The 17,569-nt window shown below is 39.8% G+C and overlaps 1 protein-coding gene across 1 annotated transcript in view; it reads left to right on the top strand.

Moving 5' to 3' along the window:
* Positions 1 to 12,945: 12,945 nt before the first annotated feature.
* The window catches only part of LOC150081134 (thialysine N-epsilon-acetyltransferase), a 156,372-nt gene continuing 151,748 nt past the window's right edge, over positions 12,946 to 17,569 (top strand). The window contains exon 1 of the mRNA XM_090381474.1: positions 12,946 to 12,993. The gene's annotated coding sequence lies outside the window, so the exon portion shown is untranslated. The remainder of the gene's footprint in view (positions 12,994 to 17,569) is intronic.

The raw sequence follows: 17,569 nt of genomic DNA, 5'->3' as shown, positions 1-17,569 counted from the left end.
GGAATGAATTTCCTGGTGATATTTCCCTTATTTGTGATCTCTGGATTACGCGTGATCTCTAAGTCAAGGGGGAGAGCCCCGAACAAGACCTCCATTGCGTGGGTACTGGTTGTTTTACAAGCACGTGTAACTGTCAGTAGGATGGTTCTTTGCGTTGCATCAAGGATGCGTCGGTTTGCTACAGTTGCTGTTTTGGGAAACCATATTGCTGAGGCGTAAGTGATGATCGGTAGAAAGGTTGTTTTATAAAACAGTGACAGGGTGCGTTGGTTTAACCCCCAGTCAATTGGTGGTGTGGAATCTACTAAGGAGGAGAGCTTTTGCCTTAGATCCTGGTAACAATGACAATCGTTGAGTATATGGTCAGCAGTTTCAGGCTCGCCGCAGTGGCATTGTGGGTGTCTCTATTAGGCCCAGTTAGTATAGTTTGACGTTTATACTGCCATGGCCCGTCATTAGGAAGGAAGAATAATTTTTTCTTCTTGATTAGCTCTTATATGTGCTGGATGTATTGTCTTGTTGTTGTTCCCTTTTCCGTGGTTTGCCATTTCTCCCTCATCACATTCCTTATTCTTGATGTTTCCGTTTTCTTTTCAGCCTCCAGGTCAACAGTGATGTCATCAATAGTCGTAGGTATTCCTTTGTTTATTCCGTACTTCAGGTATCTGAATTGTACCTCTAGATTTGCTGGCATTTTCCCCTAGTAGCCTTTTGTAACGCCATGTTGAAATTGTTCGGCATGCCCTTGACATGGTTAAGAGTGCCAATCTTTGTGCCTGTTCCAGATGTTTGGTTATTATCACCTTATTTGCTCTATATCCCCATACACCAGCTCCGTAAGTAAGAATAAAAAGGAAAACACAGTTATAATATAACCTTAGCGTGTGGGCTTTTAGGCCCCATTCTCTTCTGATTATTTGCTTGAGGGCCATCAGGAAGGTCTTGGTCTTAGTCTTCTCTTTTAAGTATTTCGTGTGTGGGAGAAAGCTGAGTGTTTCATCCAACATGACGCCTAGGTATCTAGTTGTTTGTGTATATTTGATCATTTGATCTTTATATTATTATTATTATTATTATTATTATTATTATTAACAGCTACAAAACAGCAAACAACGTGCCTGAGGGTGCAGCTACAAAGAATTATTACATAGCTTCAAAAAGCTTGGAGTATACATTTCCCAAAGTAAAGAAAAAAGTATATGTACAGATAAAATAAACTAAATAAATAAAAGGACTCATCCGTCCTATTTAAGTGAACAGGCAGAGCACTGGTATTTCTTCACACACAATCAGAGTCTTAGAACTTAAAAGAAGAGTCTATTTTAAGTCAGGTACCGGATGGAGTTTCCCATTGATCAGCTTTTGAGTCGTTTTTTTTTTTTTTTTGTCTTTGTATACGTTCAATTTGTGTTTATCCGCCCATATGGAAAACTCTTCTAGGATTTCGTTTGCATTATTTTTCTATCTTCCTCGTGAGAGTTGCCGGCCGTAACAATAGTGAGGCCGTCTGCGTCAACTATTAATGCTGTTGATTGGAAGGTCTTATGTAACCAGGTGTCTAAAACAAGGTTTCAACAGAGCAGGCGCAAGACTGAGCCTTCTGGGCATCTCCTTGTGATTTTTCTTCTGATTTCCTGATCACCTCCAGGTCACAGAAGTAATCAGAAAGCAAGGATAAAAGTGGAGCAGAAATGGCGGCTTCCGTGAACCTCGCGAGGGCACTCTGTCACAAGGGTGTATCAAAGGCCCTGCAAAGTTCATGAAGATGGCTAGGATGTACTTGTTGTTAGAGTTATCTCTTGTGGCAATCGATTCTGAGATGGCGTCTTCTGTGCTGGGCCCGATGGTGAATCGATACTGCTTTGATGAGTATAGGCCGTTTGTTTTATAGATGTGAATTAGTCTGGCTGCAATGACCCTTTCCTGAACTTTGCCCATGACCGGGAGGAGGGCGATAGGATGGTATGAAGTAGGGTTTTGCTCGGGTATGTCTGGACTTTTCAGGATGATTTTGAGGTTTGCCAGCTTCCAGGTCCTGGGGAAGGTGGCAGAAAGGAGACAAGAGTTGAGGGCACTTTGGATGATGCAGGGGGCCACTTTCCACGCCCTCTTCAGGACGTCCACCCTCAAGGTGTCATGCCCGGGCATTTCCCATTCCTCACCTCGCTTGGCCTATTTCCTCAAAAGTGAATGGCAGTTCCTTTGGGGGGAGGGGGGTCCTTGATATGCTCTGTTTTTTCGTCTGATTTCTTTTTGGTGTGAGATCTCACGTTCCAGGTCTTGATGGGTGATCGTGTCCAGGATCACATTGATGGTTTCTGCCCAGTCATTTGTGGAGGTATTTCTCTGGACTTCCATAGTAGCATATATTTCCTGTGAGAAAATCTTGCTGTTGAGCTGTTTATAGACTAGACTCCCATGGGTATGTGTTTCCTTTCGCTTGGATTAGCCTTTCCCCAGGCTGCTTTATTCTGATTCTGTATAGTTTGATGGTAGCGTCTTCTCGCCTGTCTGTATCTGTCCTGCAAGTTATTCAGTTAGTCTTGTGGCCTAGTTGGTACACATCGAGTTCTTTGATACTCCCTTCTTGTTGTCCTGCATTGTTGTTTCAATTCGGTGAGGGTCACCGTCCATTAAAGGACGTGATACGTTTTTCTTTTTCTCAGCTTCATTGATGCTTTGCATGCTTTGGTGATCTTATCTTGTAATTCCAGTATGTGTTGTCCTGTGTTCAGAGTCTGTAGGGCAGCTACTTGTTCTTCTGTTAATTTCTCCTTTAGGGAGGTATCAGATTTCTCCCAGTTTGCTGTTTTTGTTTGGAATCTATATTGATCTGTGTGGTCTGTTCTTGTACGGCTTGTCTGCTGAAGTACAAATAAGGTTATGGCATTGTGACCGCTTGTTGAGATTGCCGGTTGTACCTTCCAGTTTTGCACCTTCTGTCCCACAGCTGAGGTAGCTAAGGAGACATCAATGTATGAGGTACCACGGATGTGACACAGGTTGGGGGGGATGTCCTTGCATATTGAGTACCTCCAGTCTGTGCGTGAGAATGATTTCTTCTATGGTCTGTCCTTTTTCATCCGTTTGCGAACTGTTCCAGAGGGTCGAGTTAGCGTTGACATCAGCCAGGATAAGCGCATTTGTTCCTAAGCTTGTTGAGTGCTACCTATAAGTAGCGTATGGCTGTATTGGATTAGTTGATTGTGAGCACTGGCAGTAAAGGGATATGACAAAGAACTGGCCAAAACTACCCTCCAGGCAGGCACAAGCAGCATGCATCGTGCACAGCGAGGTGACTTTGGTTACTGTGATGATGGGATCTGCTATGACAATGGCAGCCCAGATCCATCTTCTGGCATTGTCGCCATGTTCCACTGTCATTGGGTTTGATTGGATTAGCCGATATGGCAGGGTACCCCCTTGACCAGACCCTTATTATTATTATTATTATTATTATTATTAATATCCATATGATGCAAGGAAGCCTGAGGCATATGCTACGCCAGGAAAAAAAAGTTCCGAGTAACCTTGAGAGAGAGAGAGAGAGAGAGAGAGAGAGTAAAAAGTAGAATAGAAGGAAATCACCAAGAAAGAGAAGAATGATGATATCCAGCTCAGGACCCTGGGTGTGCGAAGCCCATACTCACCAGATGTGAGCCCCAGGGGGTTTTGCATGGGTATGGCTCTTGATTGCTGAAATGTGTATAGTTTACTCTATGATGGTAGATCATTGGTGACAGCTATTGAGCGCTGAAAGTTTATTTGAAGAATTTTTCGGTTTTTGAGATTGCTTTGGTTTCCTCTTCTTGTGTTATTCTTATTAATTGGCTTGTTATTCATAATCGGTTTTTGACCTGACGAATTCAACTGCTTTGGTATATATTCTGGGCATTTGGGATCTTTAAAGTGATGGTTATTATTTCGTTTCCTTTTAGTGCAGCTGGGACAGCTTGGTGGTTTATCTTTGTTGGGACAATCCTGGGTGCCGTTTCCCTCTTGCACACAGTGGCCACACTTGCAGGATTCCTGAGTGCACTGTACTACCTAATGACCATATCCCATGCAGTTAAAGCAACTTGGGACCACAGTGTAGTCTTTAACCGCATGGGCTGTCCAGCCAATGTAGACCCTCTTGGCGTTTGAGAGTAGCTTTCTTCTTATTTCCCATTACTTAGAGGATCCAGTTTACATTGATGTTTAGGTAAAAACTACTATATTTAGGCCACCCGAATAATTAAATTCATCTGCCGAGCTGTTAATTGCGTGTGTTTTATGGTCTATTTGTCTGTTCGTTGGAACAGACAAATAGACCATAAATGCCTGAGACCGACTAACTCAGCCACAGAGTGAAAAAAGCCCATTGAAGTTCCTCGCGTCATCGACGGGATTCGAACCAGGGCCTTTTCCACCCAGTGCGGGAGGATGGTGACGATACCATTGTGCTACCCACGCAGACTGACGTTTATGTAGAGTGTAGAGTGTGTTTAGTCAAACGGTACAGGGGGGGTTCCCCCATCTCTGCATAGTAAGAATATGCAGAGATGGGGAAAAAACAGAACACTGTCAATGCCAGAGGTTTAAAAGTGTATGGATTACTTATATGTGTAGTGTTGTGTGCCGTTGTTCCCCTGGTCATTTAGCTGCTGACCCCTAATGGGACTCAACGTTGCCCACACTCTGCCCCGTGGAGGCCGACGAGGTACCCAGTAGTTTAGATATTATTATTCTGGCAAGTCCTGCCACCTAGTTTCCTGAGATTTCAGCACCTTAAAAAAAATAATAAAAATAATGAAATCATAATAATAATAAAAAATAAAATTTAAAAAAATAAAATGAAATAAAAATAATAAAATAAAATAAAATAAAAATAAATAAAATATAAAATAAAATAAAAAGGGGGAAAACTCTAGAATTGGTAGCCAAAAGCGTGCGAGGTTCAATTTTGCATGATTTAATTTTGATGTTTGGGATTTACTCTTGTGTACTCCAACTGTTTTTTGGAGAATGCTGTGTAGGTGATGTCAGGTAGAGTTGGGGAGGAAGAGGGAAGACTGGTCGGGGGGGGGAACAGAAGAATGGGGACGATAGAGAAGACAACCCCAGTGGTCATTGGGGCCTGGGCAGGCCCCACCAAAGGAAAGGAGGGGTGGCAGGGAGAGGAGACAGTGTACCATCCCCCCCCGCCTGGGACTGGGAAGAGGGTATAAAGTAAATCGAGACAGGGAGCTCGATTTAGATCGCAAATAAGGCGCTTTGCAGCAGAGCTGCACTGTCAAGTCCAGTGGTATCTGTCTATGATGATTTTTGTTAGATCATTGGTGACAGCTAACTGCACAAGAAACATAAACATGTTGAGGTGCCCTTAATACACTTGCTTACGTTCGTTCTATTTTCCCTTTTCATATCTAGTTTGTCATTAAGCTTGAATCTTCTTAATTATTCTTCTTTTCTTCTCTGTATGAGGTGTATTAACTTTAAGAGCCACAGTGAGGGATTTTTAATTTAAAATGAATGTAAAACAGCGGTATAATTCGTGAATTCCCTTTCAAAAAGACGAATAAAAGTAATCACGTGATTTGGCCGTTTTCTTTTTTTCGCCAATGCAAGAGATCTGTGTGTAAACATCCGATCTCAATGTGCTGTTAGCTCGAATGTGCCGTTATTTCAACATTCGACTATAATACTATTATCGAAATTTCGCCCAACAACTATTGTAAAGGGAAAAATTATGTTCCTTGTAAGCATCCTCACGTCCGTCTTTGGACCACTTATACCATTCAAACACACTGGTACAAATTAACGTTTCATCACTGTAAACAGTTTTTAACGTTTCATTAGCATTAGCATTAGCATTAGTAGAGGCATATGATGCAAGAAAGCAAGCTTATTCAGCATCAGCCAAAAAAAAAAAAAAAAAAACCCCACTCCCATTTCGCCCCTCCGTTCGTTCGAAATACCTGTCCAGTTGAGCTTTAAATTTGTTTAGGCTATCAACTTCAACAACAAGTGATGGAAGTCGGTTCCACCAACCAACCACCCGCTGGCCAAAGGCAAATTTCCGCACATCTATCCGACATCCGTCCTTCCTCAATTTGAATTTATGCCCTCTGAGGTGATTATTCTGAGAAAGATGAAGAATCCCATTGGCATTGAGCATGCTCAAACCATTCAAAGCCTTATACACCTCTATCAGATCACCTCGCCGGTGCCTAGTCTCCAGACTCTGTAATTTGCAGAACTTAAGCCTTTCTTCGTAAGAGCAACCCTTTGTTCCATTTACTAATCTTGTTGCCCTTCTCTGTACCCGTTCCAGCAGCTCTACATCCTTCTTGAAATGAGGCCTCCAGACCTGTATACAGTCCTCAAGATGTGGCCTAACCATTGCCTTATACAAGGGAATAATCACCTCCTTATCCCTGCTAGAAAAATTCCTGTATATCATTGACAAGACACCATGAGCTACTCATGCAGCTCGTCTGCACTGCTCAGAGAACTTCATATCTGCCTGCACAATTACCCCCAGGTCCTTTTCATTCTCCACCACTGTCAGTGTAGTACTGCAGAGTTGATATATTGCTCTGGGGTTACTGTTATCCATATGTAGTACTTTACATTTGTCAATGTTAAACTTCATTTGCCACCTCTCAGCCCATCTGTTCAACCTTTCCAGATCCTGTTGCAGCAGCATAGCGTCAGTAGTGTCCTTAACGACCCTGCCAACCTTTGTATCATCTGCAAACTTAGACATTAAAGTTGATATCCCATCATCAATATCATTCATAAACACCGAAAACAACAATGGACCCAACACTGAACCTTGAGGAACTCCACTAATAACATTAGTCCACGTTGAGCAGTGTCCATTGATTACCACTCTCTGTCTTCTGCCACTCAACCATCCCCTTATCCATAGCAGCAATTTGCCTCCAATGCCACACTGCTCCAATTTGTGCAGCAGTCTTCCATGTGCAACAGTATCAAAAGCCTTTCTAAGATCCAAATATATAATATCAAAGTTATTCCCTGCATCCAGTTCTTTTGTGACTACATCATAGTATCCAATCAAATTGGTCAGGCAAGACCTGCCCTTAACAAAACCATGCTGCGTCTGAGCTATAACTGAATTCTTGTCTAGATGATCCTGCAGTGCTTCTTTAACCAGTGCCTCCATTAATTTCCCTGGAACAGAAGTTAAACTAACAGGTCTATAATTACTTGTGTCAGCCTTTGATCCTCCTTTGTGAATTGGGGTTACATTTGCACATCTCCAGTCTATGGGTACCTCCCCTGAGTCCAAAGAAGCTCTCATAATTATGGCTAGGGGTTTGCATACTTCCTTTGCTGCCTCCTTTAATATAACTGGATAAATCCCATCCACCCCAGGTGCCTTTTTTATGTTCATCCTCAACAATCTCTCCTCCACTTTCCTCTCAGTTATTACAAAATCATCCAGCTCACTGCTAATGTTTACTTTACCTACATCATTCTCCTTCCTGAATAACTCCTCATGTGTGAATGTAGATGCAAAATACTCGTTTAGATTGTTAGCCACCTGAGCAGGATCCTCAACTGTTGAACCATCAATATCCAGTGGACCAATCTGATTCATCCCTTTCCTTCTCGAGTTCAAGTATGTAAAGAACTCCTTTCTGTTTTTCTTTGCATCCTTTGCCAAGGATTTTTCGTAGTCTGCCTTTGCCTGCCTAATCTCCTTTGTGACTTGGTTACAGACCAACTTATATCTATCATAGGCTTCCATGTCACCCATTAATTTGTATGTATCCCATGCATTTTTCTTCTCTGCCACATGTCTCATTAGTCCATCTGACAACCATTTAGGCCTAAACCTTGAACAATATTTCTTAGTTGGTATGTAAAGCCTGGTAGCCGCCAAGATTAGTTCCTTGAATGCTTCCCATTTTGAGTTTGCTGTTGGTAACATCATCAGTTGGTCCCACTGTATAGAATTTAAATACTGTCTCAGACCATCATAGTCGCCTTTACGAAAACAAAAACCCTTCCCTTTACCTCTGATGGTAGTTACCTCCTTGAGTAAATCCCACTTCAACACACTGTGATCACTGCCACCTAGTGGTTCATTTATCTGCAGGTTCTTAATGCATGAAGAATCACTACTGATAATCAGATCAAGAGTATTGCTCCCTCTTGTTGCCTCACGAACATGCTGATGTAGAAAACAATCATCCAATAAATCCACAAAAGCCTTGCTAGTGTGCGAGTGACCAACCCACAAATTCCAGTCAATATCTGGGAAATTAAAATCCCCCATTATAAGACTCTCTGATTTACTGGCCCACTCTATTTCCCTGTACAATATATTATTATACTCATCAGAGTCATTAGGCCTATAGCAGACTCCTACTCTCAATTTTGATTTCCCTATGCTTATGTCACACCAAACTGACTCGACACTGCCCTGTCCATTGATGTCAACTGGCTTCACTTCCTTTGACTTTATGTGTTTCTTAATTAATAGCATAACCCCTCCTCCCCTCCTGTCCTGTCTATCCTTTCTATATACATTGTATTCCCCAAATTCCAGTTCCGCATTACTTATATCTGTGTGACACCACGTCTCTGATATCCCAACAATATCTGCCTTTGATGTTTTGAGCAATACCTCAAATTCATCAAATTTATTTACCAAACTCCTAGCATTGGTGTACACGCAGGTATACATGCACCTGTTTCTATTCTTAGCTACCCTAACACAACCTATGTGTTTACTTGTACCGCAATGACTACCAGCAGTCTCTGAAATATCCTGCATCTTGTTTTTCAGACTTCTGCTCATACGTTTTTGTTGCCTAATTTTTTATCTTAAAGCTAAATTTGAATATTTATTCATTGCTCCATTACAAAATCGTTATAGGAACGTTAACACTACTAAAGATTATTTGCGATTTCTCAACCTACTGGACAGTCTTAGTACCACTGTTGGAGAATATTTGAACTACTGCTTCTGTTTATTTTCAAACTCATCGAAGGTGATCGCGAGAGCCTGCAAACTTTATTGCCACACCCCCTTAGAGTTGCACATCATCATCAGCCGTTTTCAATCCACTGCAGGAAGGCCTCTATCAACGTTTCAGTTTCTTCTGTTTTGTGAAATGGGGACTTATTTACTACCCACGAACTCGTGGAATTCAACTTTCCAGGTTTTCATTTAGCTCGTTTTGGGTACCATTCTGTAGTTTTCTTAGCCCTCTATTATCATGTCTTCGAGCTATGTGTCTTGCCCAAGTCCAGTTCAGTTCTTTAGTTTTGATAGGAATGTCCTTTATTTGTGTTTGCTGCCTAATTCACGTGTTTATCTTCTTATCTAACAGTCTGATTCCTAATATAATTCATTCCATTCTTCGCTGTTTAGTTCTCCGCTTCTCTTCCATTCTTTTGGTGAGTACCCAAATTTCACTTCCATAAGTCATGGTGGAGAGTATACATTGGTTCATTATTTTACATTTCAGACAAATTTGGTTATTGCTCCTCAGTATGTGACTATATTTCTTGAATGCTATCCATCCGAAATTTATCCTTCTGTTGACTTCCAGCCGTTTAACATTATTACAGCTAATGACTTGTCCCAGATAAGTATATGAATCCGCCTTTTCAATTACTGCTCCTTCAATCGTTATATTCCTTTCTGTGGCATACTTGTTCTTCATTACTTTTGTTTTAGCCATATTCATTTTTAGTCGGAAATCCTTACTAACTGTGCATCTTACGATCAGAATGTCAATTGCAAATCATAAATAGATTAGATACTCCCAATTCACATCCACCCCTTTCTGTGACCAGTATAAGCTTCTGAAAGTTTCCTCAAGAGCAGCATTAAACAACTTCGGAGATATTGTGACCTTGACGAACTCTTCAATTTTTAATTTTCTATTGTCTTTGTCTAGTTTCTAATAAAGCATATAGCGTTCTCATATATTTTGATCAAAATTGTGATGTATCGGGTATCTATGCCTTGTCTTTCCAGTGCCCGAATCATTGCCTTATGCTGTATGACAGGGGTCGGCAAACTTTCTGACTTAAAAGGGATTTTTTGATCTAATTAAAAAAAAAAGAGAGAATCCGAAGAGCCGCACTTCAGCTCAAGCTGTGGGGAGGGAGTTTTTTAAGAAATGGAATAGAGTGGGAAGGTATTTTATTAAAAAATATATTTTTTCAAATATTATTTATTAATAATATTTCTAATTAATATGACTTTTGCTGCTGAACTTCTTGAGCGAGTCTCTCAACATCAGGGAAGTATGCCGTAATTTTCATCTTTAAGCATGTTGAGAGACTCGCATCTCAGACGGTTTCTTGATTTATTTTTAATACAGTTCATGTTCTAACCAAAAACTGAGAGAAGTTCAACCGCAAATATTTTCGAATTTATATATGTGTCCAGTAAGCTATACCCCGATTCGAACACAATTTGGTCTTGCTTTTTCAACTCATTTATTGGCATCCTTTCAAAATCCTCAATTTCAGTTCTTAGGCATTTTAGTCTTGCACTCCACATGTCCTTGATTTTTAAATTCTCTAACTGCATTTCAAACTTTGCTTCACGTGGGCTAAAAGTTCCGAGTAACTTTTCAGGGGTCGGAAAGCCACAGGTTGCCGACCCCTGCACTATGGAGTCAAATGCCAGGCATAATGGTGTTTTATATTCATTTGCTTTCTCCATTAGCTGTGACATTACGTGAAGGTGATCCATAGTTGAGAATCCTGTCCTAAAGCCAGCTTTCTCTTTCGGTTGATTCTCATCAAGTATTCTTTCTAATCTATTAGTAATGACCCTTGTGAACAATTTGTAGATGTGGGACAACAAGCTAATTGGTCTATAATTTGAAATTCAGATTTATCTCCTTTCTTATGCAGCAAAATTATGTTTGGATTATTCCACTACTTGCCTAAGTAGTGGAATAATCCAAATACATTTCCACAAAATACATTAAGAAAGGCGTCACGCCTTTCTTAATGTATTTTGTGGAAAGTCTTGCAAGTTTCTGTGTTATGTCTCTTCCTCCCAATTTTTACAGCTCTACAGTAAATTTTCACCCGGGGCTTTCTGATTCTTCATTTTCTTCAATGCACGTTCTACTTAATCACGAAGGTTATCAGATATGCCGTCTGTGTTGATAATTTCTGATCAGTCTTCCCCACTGCTGCCATCATTCCCTTGCTTCTTATATAATACTTTATAGAATCCTTCTGCTATTTGAATTATGCCTTCTCCGCTGTTTATAAGTACACCATCGCTATTCTTCAGTTTCAGTATCATTTGTCTTTCTTTATTACTGCTCATGGCTGTGATTTAAGTCCTTTGTTTTCCCTTAATGCTTGTTCTACTTTCCTTGTGTTAAATCTTCTTTTTTCCTGTCTCTTTCTAATGGCTTTACATTACTCAGTATACTCAATTTTGTCCTTGTCATTGTTTATCTTGCTCTTCATTTGTCGCCTTTGGTTAATCATGAGAAGCGTTTCTTGACTAAATTTTTCCTCTTTGAATTTCTTTTTACCTATAAGTTTTTCAGGCTTTATCACTTTCAGAAAGTTGTGTTCCTCTTCGATATCTTGGTCCTGAAATGTCTGCAGAAGCTCAAACTTGTTCTTAAGTTCCAATATGCTTGTTCTCCTCTTCTGTTATCTCAAAGACCTTCGTATTATTTACTCGAGTCAGTTTTTTATTTTCTTTACTTACATCTATATCAAGAGTGTATCTTACCGTTCTGTGATCACTTCCAACCTATACCTTGTTCAGAACGGTAACATCATTCACAATATATCTTGTGTTAGTGAGGATGAAGTCGATTTTATTAGTTGTTAATCCATTTGGGCTCTTCCATGTCTCTTTTCTGTTTACCCATTTCTTGAAAAAAGTGTTTATTACTGCCAATCTTCGAGATTCTGCAAATTCCACAAGTCTTTCAACTTTTTCATTTCTTTCGCCTACACTGTTTTGTCTCTTCCCAACTTAGCATTGAAGTTCCCCATAATAATGATGTAGTGAATTTTCTGTTTATCTAGAAGTCTCTAAATTTCATTGTATATTTCTTCAACCTCTTCATCATCATGGCTCGATGTTGGTGCATAAATCATTATAACCTTTACTTTGTATCTCTTAGCAATCTTGAGAAGCAGTTTTGACACACTTGGTGAAGTACTTTTGAATTCCAAAATGTTGTTTTTTATAACTTTTTTTACCAGAAAGTCCACTCCACCTTTGATCCTTTCACTGTTTCCACTTGAATAACTTATAAGTGATTAATTTCTTTTTCTTGTTTCAGCCAAATCGATGATATTCCAATTCACATTTTCTAATTCCTTTTCCAGCTCTAATATCCTGTCTTCACCAATGAGCGATCTTACGTTGTGAGGCCAAGTTCAGTTTCAGTGCATGGCAGCCTGGTCGTACACAGAAATTCTTAGCACCTCTGCTTCCACTCTGATCCACTCTGGTCCTTTCGTCGTGCTATCATGTGCTGGAGTGTTTGGTCTTTTCCTCTTCACGCTGACAAGGTGTCAGAATAACTCTAAACGTTCGTGCCCCCAAGGTGACGTAACAGTGCTTACCATCGAGAAGGTGTGATGAGTGGACTTTAGGAAGGCAGACCAACCGGACTTCTCCTAAATCTTGTTAAATTGAAAGATATTGGATCCATCAGTGTTTAGAGGGAGTGTCTGCTAACACACAGAATGCCTGTTCCTTCTAAGCAAAGTGGGTTCATTTTGTTGCCGAACTGCACGGCTTCCTCAGACTTCTTTCCCTGGTGTTCCAAGTCCCCTCCTATGAATAAGCCTTAAAAGTATCAATGTGATATTTGATTCCGTAAGAGGGCGCAAAGAAAACTGAAATTTATATTTGTGTAATGCGTAGTTTACGCTCAGAGTAATTACGAAGTGCTTTTTACGGATATTTGGTGTTAATAATTAAAGTATAAATCTGAATAATCGAATGCTTATTGATTCTGTCAAGTAAGTACCTTTTTCTAATTTCGTTTTTCGTGTGTTAATGAGGATTATGGCCTACCTATAGTGGCCCGCACAACAGCTGTATGCAGTTGCGAAACTAATATCTGAGCATGCTTTTTTCAGCATGGTATTGTTGATCATCCTCCCACGTGATCTTTACAAATTGTTGGAACTTTGTAATCCCATCTCCTTTGCAATTAACGTGTGGAATTTCGATCTGTGCTATGTATAGCGTAATACTTTCGGTGTATACAGAAAGATCTGTACACCAAGGTATTAAGGTTAAGTTGCTACAATGGATAAAGGGTTCGGTCCCACAGGGTTCGGTGTTGGGTCCTCTGTTCTGTATATTTATCAGTGATATTGATGAAGGTATATCAGGCTTAGTGTCGAAGTTTGCAGATGATACAAAGGTTGGCAGGGTTGTTAATGACAGTAATGGCAGTGTGCTACTGCAACAGGATCTAGATAATTTGGGCAGATGGGCTAAGAAGTGGCAACTGATGTTTAACCTTGACAAATGCAAAGTACTGCATATGGGTAGAAGTAACCCCAGAGAAACGTACCGACTGTGTGGTACTATACTTAAGGTGGTAGAAAATAGAAAAGACCTGGGAGTAATTGTGCAGTCAGTTATGAAGTTTTCTGAGCAATGCAGACAGGCTGCCAGGGCAGGTCATGGGGTTTTGTCAATGATATATAGGAATTTTGCTAGCAGGGAAAAGGAGGTGATCGTCTCTCTGTATAAGGCAATGGTCAGGCCATGCCTTGAGTACTGCATACAGGTCTGGAGGCCTCATTTTAGGAAGGATGTAGATTTGCTTGCGCATGTACAGAGAAGGGCAACAAGATTGGTGAGGAGAATGAAGGGATCCTCTTACCAAGAGAGGCATAAGTTCTGCAAATTGCAGTGGCTGGAGACTAGGCACCTACACGGAACTGGATAGGCATTTGGAGGGAATGGTGTGATTTTTTATTTTTTTTTTTTTTGGCTGATGCTGCATAAGCTCATACGCTTGCTTTCTTGCATCACATGCCACTACTACTACCACCAATACAGTAGGTGTGTGTGAGTTAGAAGATGGATTCATCATCCTCTTCAGTATTAGGCTTAGTGGCCTGTTACTGTCACTATATTTGCAGGGGTCTGCTCTCCTTCCCTGGCGTTTGAAATTTAGAATCTCGGATACAGGGCCAGCGCTTGAGAGAAATATTAAAATTAAACAGAAAAGGGGGGGGGGGAAAGAGAAGTAACAAGTTTTTCAGAGAAGTTAAAAGGACTTCTCTGAAACCCAAAACAATGACATTTTTTACATAGGTTTAGAAAATATGATTAGCATTGTATTAATGAGTACAAAGGATGCAGACAAAAATAATGTTTTTATTATTATTATTATTTATTTATGAACAGCAGCAAAGTCTGTAGAATTTATAAAGGTGTGGAAATTTTGGCCATTGTCTAGGTAATTATCTCAAGGCCAGTTTTTACATATTCCTTGAAATATTAAAAGTAATTAATTTTCACACACGTATACCCCACTTTAGGTATGTGCCAGGCATAAGGTGGGGTATAGACGTATGAAAATTACTTTCGTCTGGCTCCTGCTGTATGGCTGAGAAACCCCTCTCATCCTGCCGAACAGAGTATGCATCGCTATAAAGTTGTATTGTAATGTTGGTGTGTTTTTATTTGAATAATTGTGCTCCTTATTGTGTAAGTAAGTAAAATTTATATTATTCTTCATTAGTAAATTTACGTAGAACATATTGAGTAACATATTGAACACATTATCAACGTAGAACATATTGAGTATTACAGCTCTGATTCATACTGTCTAATTATTCTTCATTTTATTTATTGAGTTGGAGCTGGAACGCGACACAAACCCAGTGGCATAACTATGCCAATGCAGCTGCATTGGAGCCAAGCTTGAAAGGGGCCCCGCGAAATTTGGAAGACAGATTAATTTCTCACGACAATTCACAATTTTCATTCATAAATGAGCAAGTTTTTTCAAATTAAATATAACGCATTCTTATCAACCCAATGACTGGCCACCACCCAAATATTGTTTAGACTGATTCCAAGCTTATAGAAATTTTAGTAAATAAGAGATAGTTGTGAAATGTTCAGCAACATCAGTGTCCAATATAAGTATACATCACAGTGTGGTTTTATTTTATATTTTTTGTGTATGCGTACTCTGATTGTTGTTGTAGGGTATGGTAAAAATATGGTAAAAGTTTGTTGGGTAGGGTAAAAATATGTTTTATTTTACAATACAGAAATTTGTCACATAAGTCTGGCTATGGACAGTGTTGTCGTTTTTAAAGTGTATCGCACTAGATCTGGCTTTCTTTTTTCTTTTTTTTTTTTTCTGAAATGAAAAACTGCAAGGACTAGGAATGAGTTATTACTATGCTAACAAGAGAGACATCTGAATCACCCATCCTTTGATCCTTGCATATGGCATTCTGAACCTGCCCAGTGTATTGGGAGGGATCCTTCCAGTAATTGGTTTATACAGCCAACAGGCCCGGACTTTGTTGCTGGCCATGAATAATACATTTTATAACTATTTTATGTGTACTGTATCTGTTCTTTTTTCGTTTTGGGTGGGAAAATTTGTTGAAAAGTTAATTGAACGAATAAGTTGAGAAAAGAGAGTGGGAAATGAAACAAAAGCATTCAGCCAATCACAGATGTTCATTTGCTTTATTGGCAGAAAAAGAAAGTTCTGCAGCTCTTATTAAGCATCATGTACCATTCTGTGATTCTACATTTTCAAGTGCAGTGATATACGTTTCTCAGAACGAGAAATATACGTATCAGTGATATACGTTGAAAAAATTTGCTCATTACCACCATTTTTTTTTTTTTTTTTTTTTTTTCAACTTGCATTAGAAAGGCAGAAGATGTAATTCAATTTATTATTCAGTTTCCAGATTTCGTTCACAACTTGTGGATTCATAATTTGTGAATGATCCATGACATTGTCCAGTTTTGATACTAATATACAAAGGGTACTAGGAAAGTTTTGCAATACAGCTTTGTTTATTTAATTTTTTCAAAGTAATTTCCTCTATATTCAATACACCTCTCCATCCTCCGAAACCAATCTTTAAACCAGTTCTGCCAAGTTTCACTAGGGAGTAAAGCACACTCGTTGTCCCAAGCCCGTAGAAGGTCCTCATCACTGGAAAACCGCCTCCCTTTTAGCTTCATTTTCACATGCGGGAACAGTGCAAAGTCACAGGGAGCAAGGTCTGGACTGTAGGGAGGGTGCTCGAGAAGTTTCAGTCCTGTCGTGGTCAAATATTTGGTGCAGGCTTTGGCGCGGTGAGCTGAAGCATTATCGTGATGGAGGTACCAGGTGTCCATTCTTGACTTTGGCCGCAGGTTCTTCATAGATCCAATGACTTTAGGCAGGCATTGTTCAGTATACCACTTAGCTGTGACTGTCTTCTGCGTGTCCAAAATGACACGTTCCACAATTCCACTCGATTTGAAAAATACAGCTATCATTTTCTTCTTTACAGATCGGGATTTTCTGACAATTACGGGTGTGTCGTCATCATCAAAGACCCAAACTTTGTTTTGAGCCTTGGTCGGCAGATCGTAATAGTACAGCCAAGTCTCGTCACCTGTCACGATGTTGTTCACATACCGAGATTGTCCCTTATCAAACTTTTTTAACATCTCCCGGCACCAAGTCACACGTCGTGTCATCTGCTCTTCAGTCAGTTGATGCGGCACCCAGAGAGAACAAAGTTTCTTCACGTGCAAATGATCTTGCAGAATCGAACGAATTGCTGATGCATTTAGGCCCAAAGTATCCTCTATCTGTTGGTAGATCACTCGCCTGTTTTCGTCAAGCATTTTCCTCACAGCAGTAACGTTTTCCTCCGTAACTGACGTTCGTGGCCTTCCCGGCCTCTCAGAATCCTCCAGAGTGAAATTTCCCCTTTGGAATTCTCTATACCACCTGAATATCGTTGTATGATGTGGACAATCATCATCTAGTGCAAGAGTCATTTCTTCTAAGCACTGGTCTATGGTTAAACCACGCACGAAATTATACCGCAAAACTGTCCTTATCTCATTTCGTGACCACGATGCCATCGCAAGCACTTTACACTCTCACTACTAATGAATAACTGAGCCCATCAACTTGGCGCGGCGGCTACTATGCACATATGAACATGTCTCAACATGCAGCAACAAGCAGCTTCCCTTGATTCATTGTTGCTTCATATTGCAAAACCTTCCTAGTACCCTTTGTATATTACTCATTGCTGTAGATTTATTTATTTATTTTACTATTCTTTGCATTCTGTTGCAATTTGACTGAACAATTTATAATTTTTTTTTTAATTGAAAATTTGTTGAAGGATTATTTACCAATCAGAGAAAGATATAATATGAATTTCAAAAAGTTATTTTTCTTGTCTGAACTTTTTTTTCTTGCGCTTAGTGAACAATGAATGCTCACCTCTGAATAGAGAAGTATGCATTGATTTGCTTTGTTCACAATGCAGTGCCAGCTTTGTAGTGATTCTGTAATAAGTGATTTTATTA

The sequence above is a fragment of the Mastigoproctus giganteus genome, chromosome 9, assembly GCF_048544385.1.
Source record: "Mastigoproctus giganteus isolate SK-2022 chromosome 9, ASM4854438v1, whole genome shotgun sequence".
Taxonomy (NCBI): domain Eukaryota; kingdom Metazoa; phylum Arthropoda; class Arachnida; order Uropygi; family Thelyphonidae; genus Mastigoproctus; species Mastigoproctus giganteus.
Note: the sequence above shows the minus strand (reverse complement) of the source record. Positions and strands in the feature narration are given on the sequence as shown.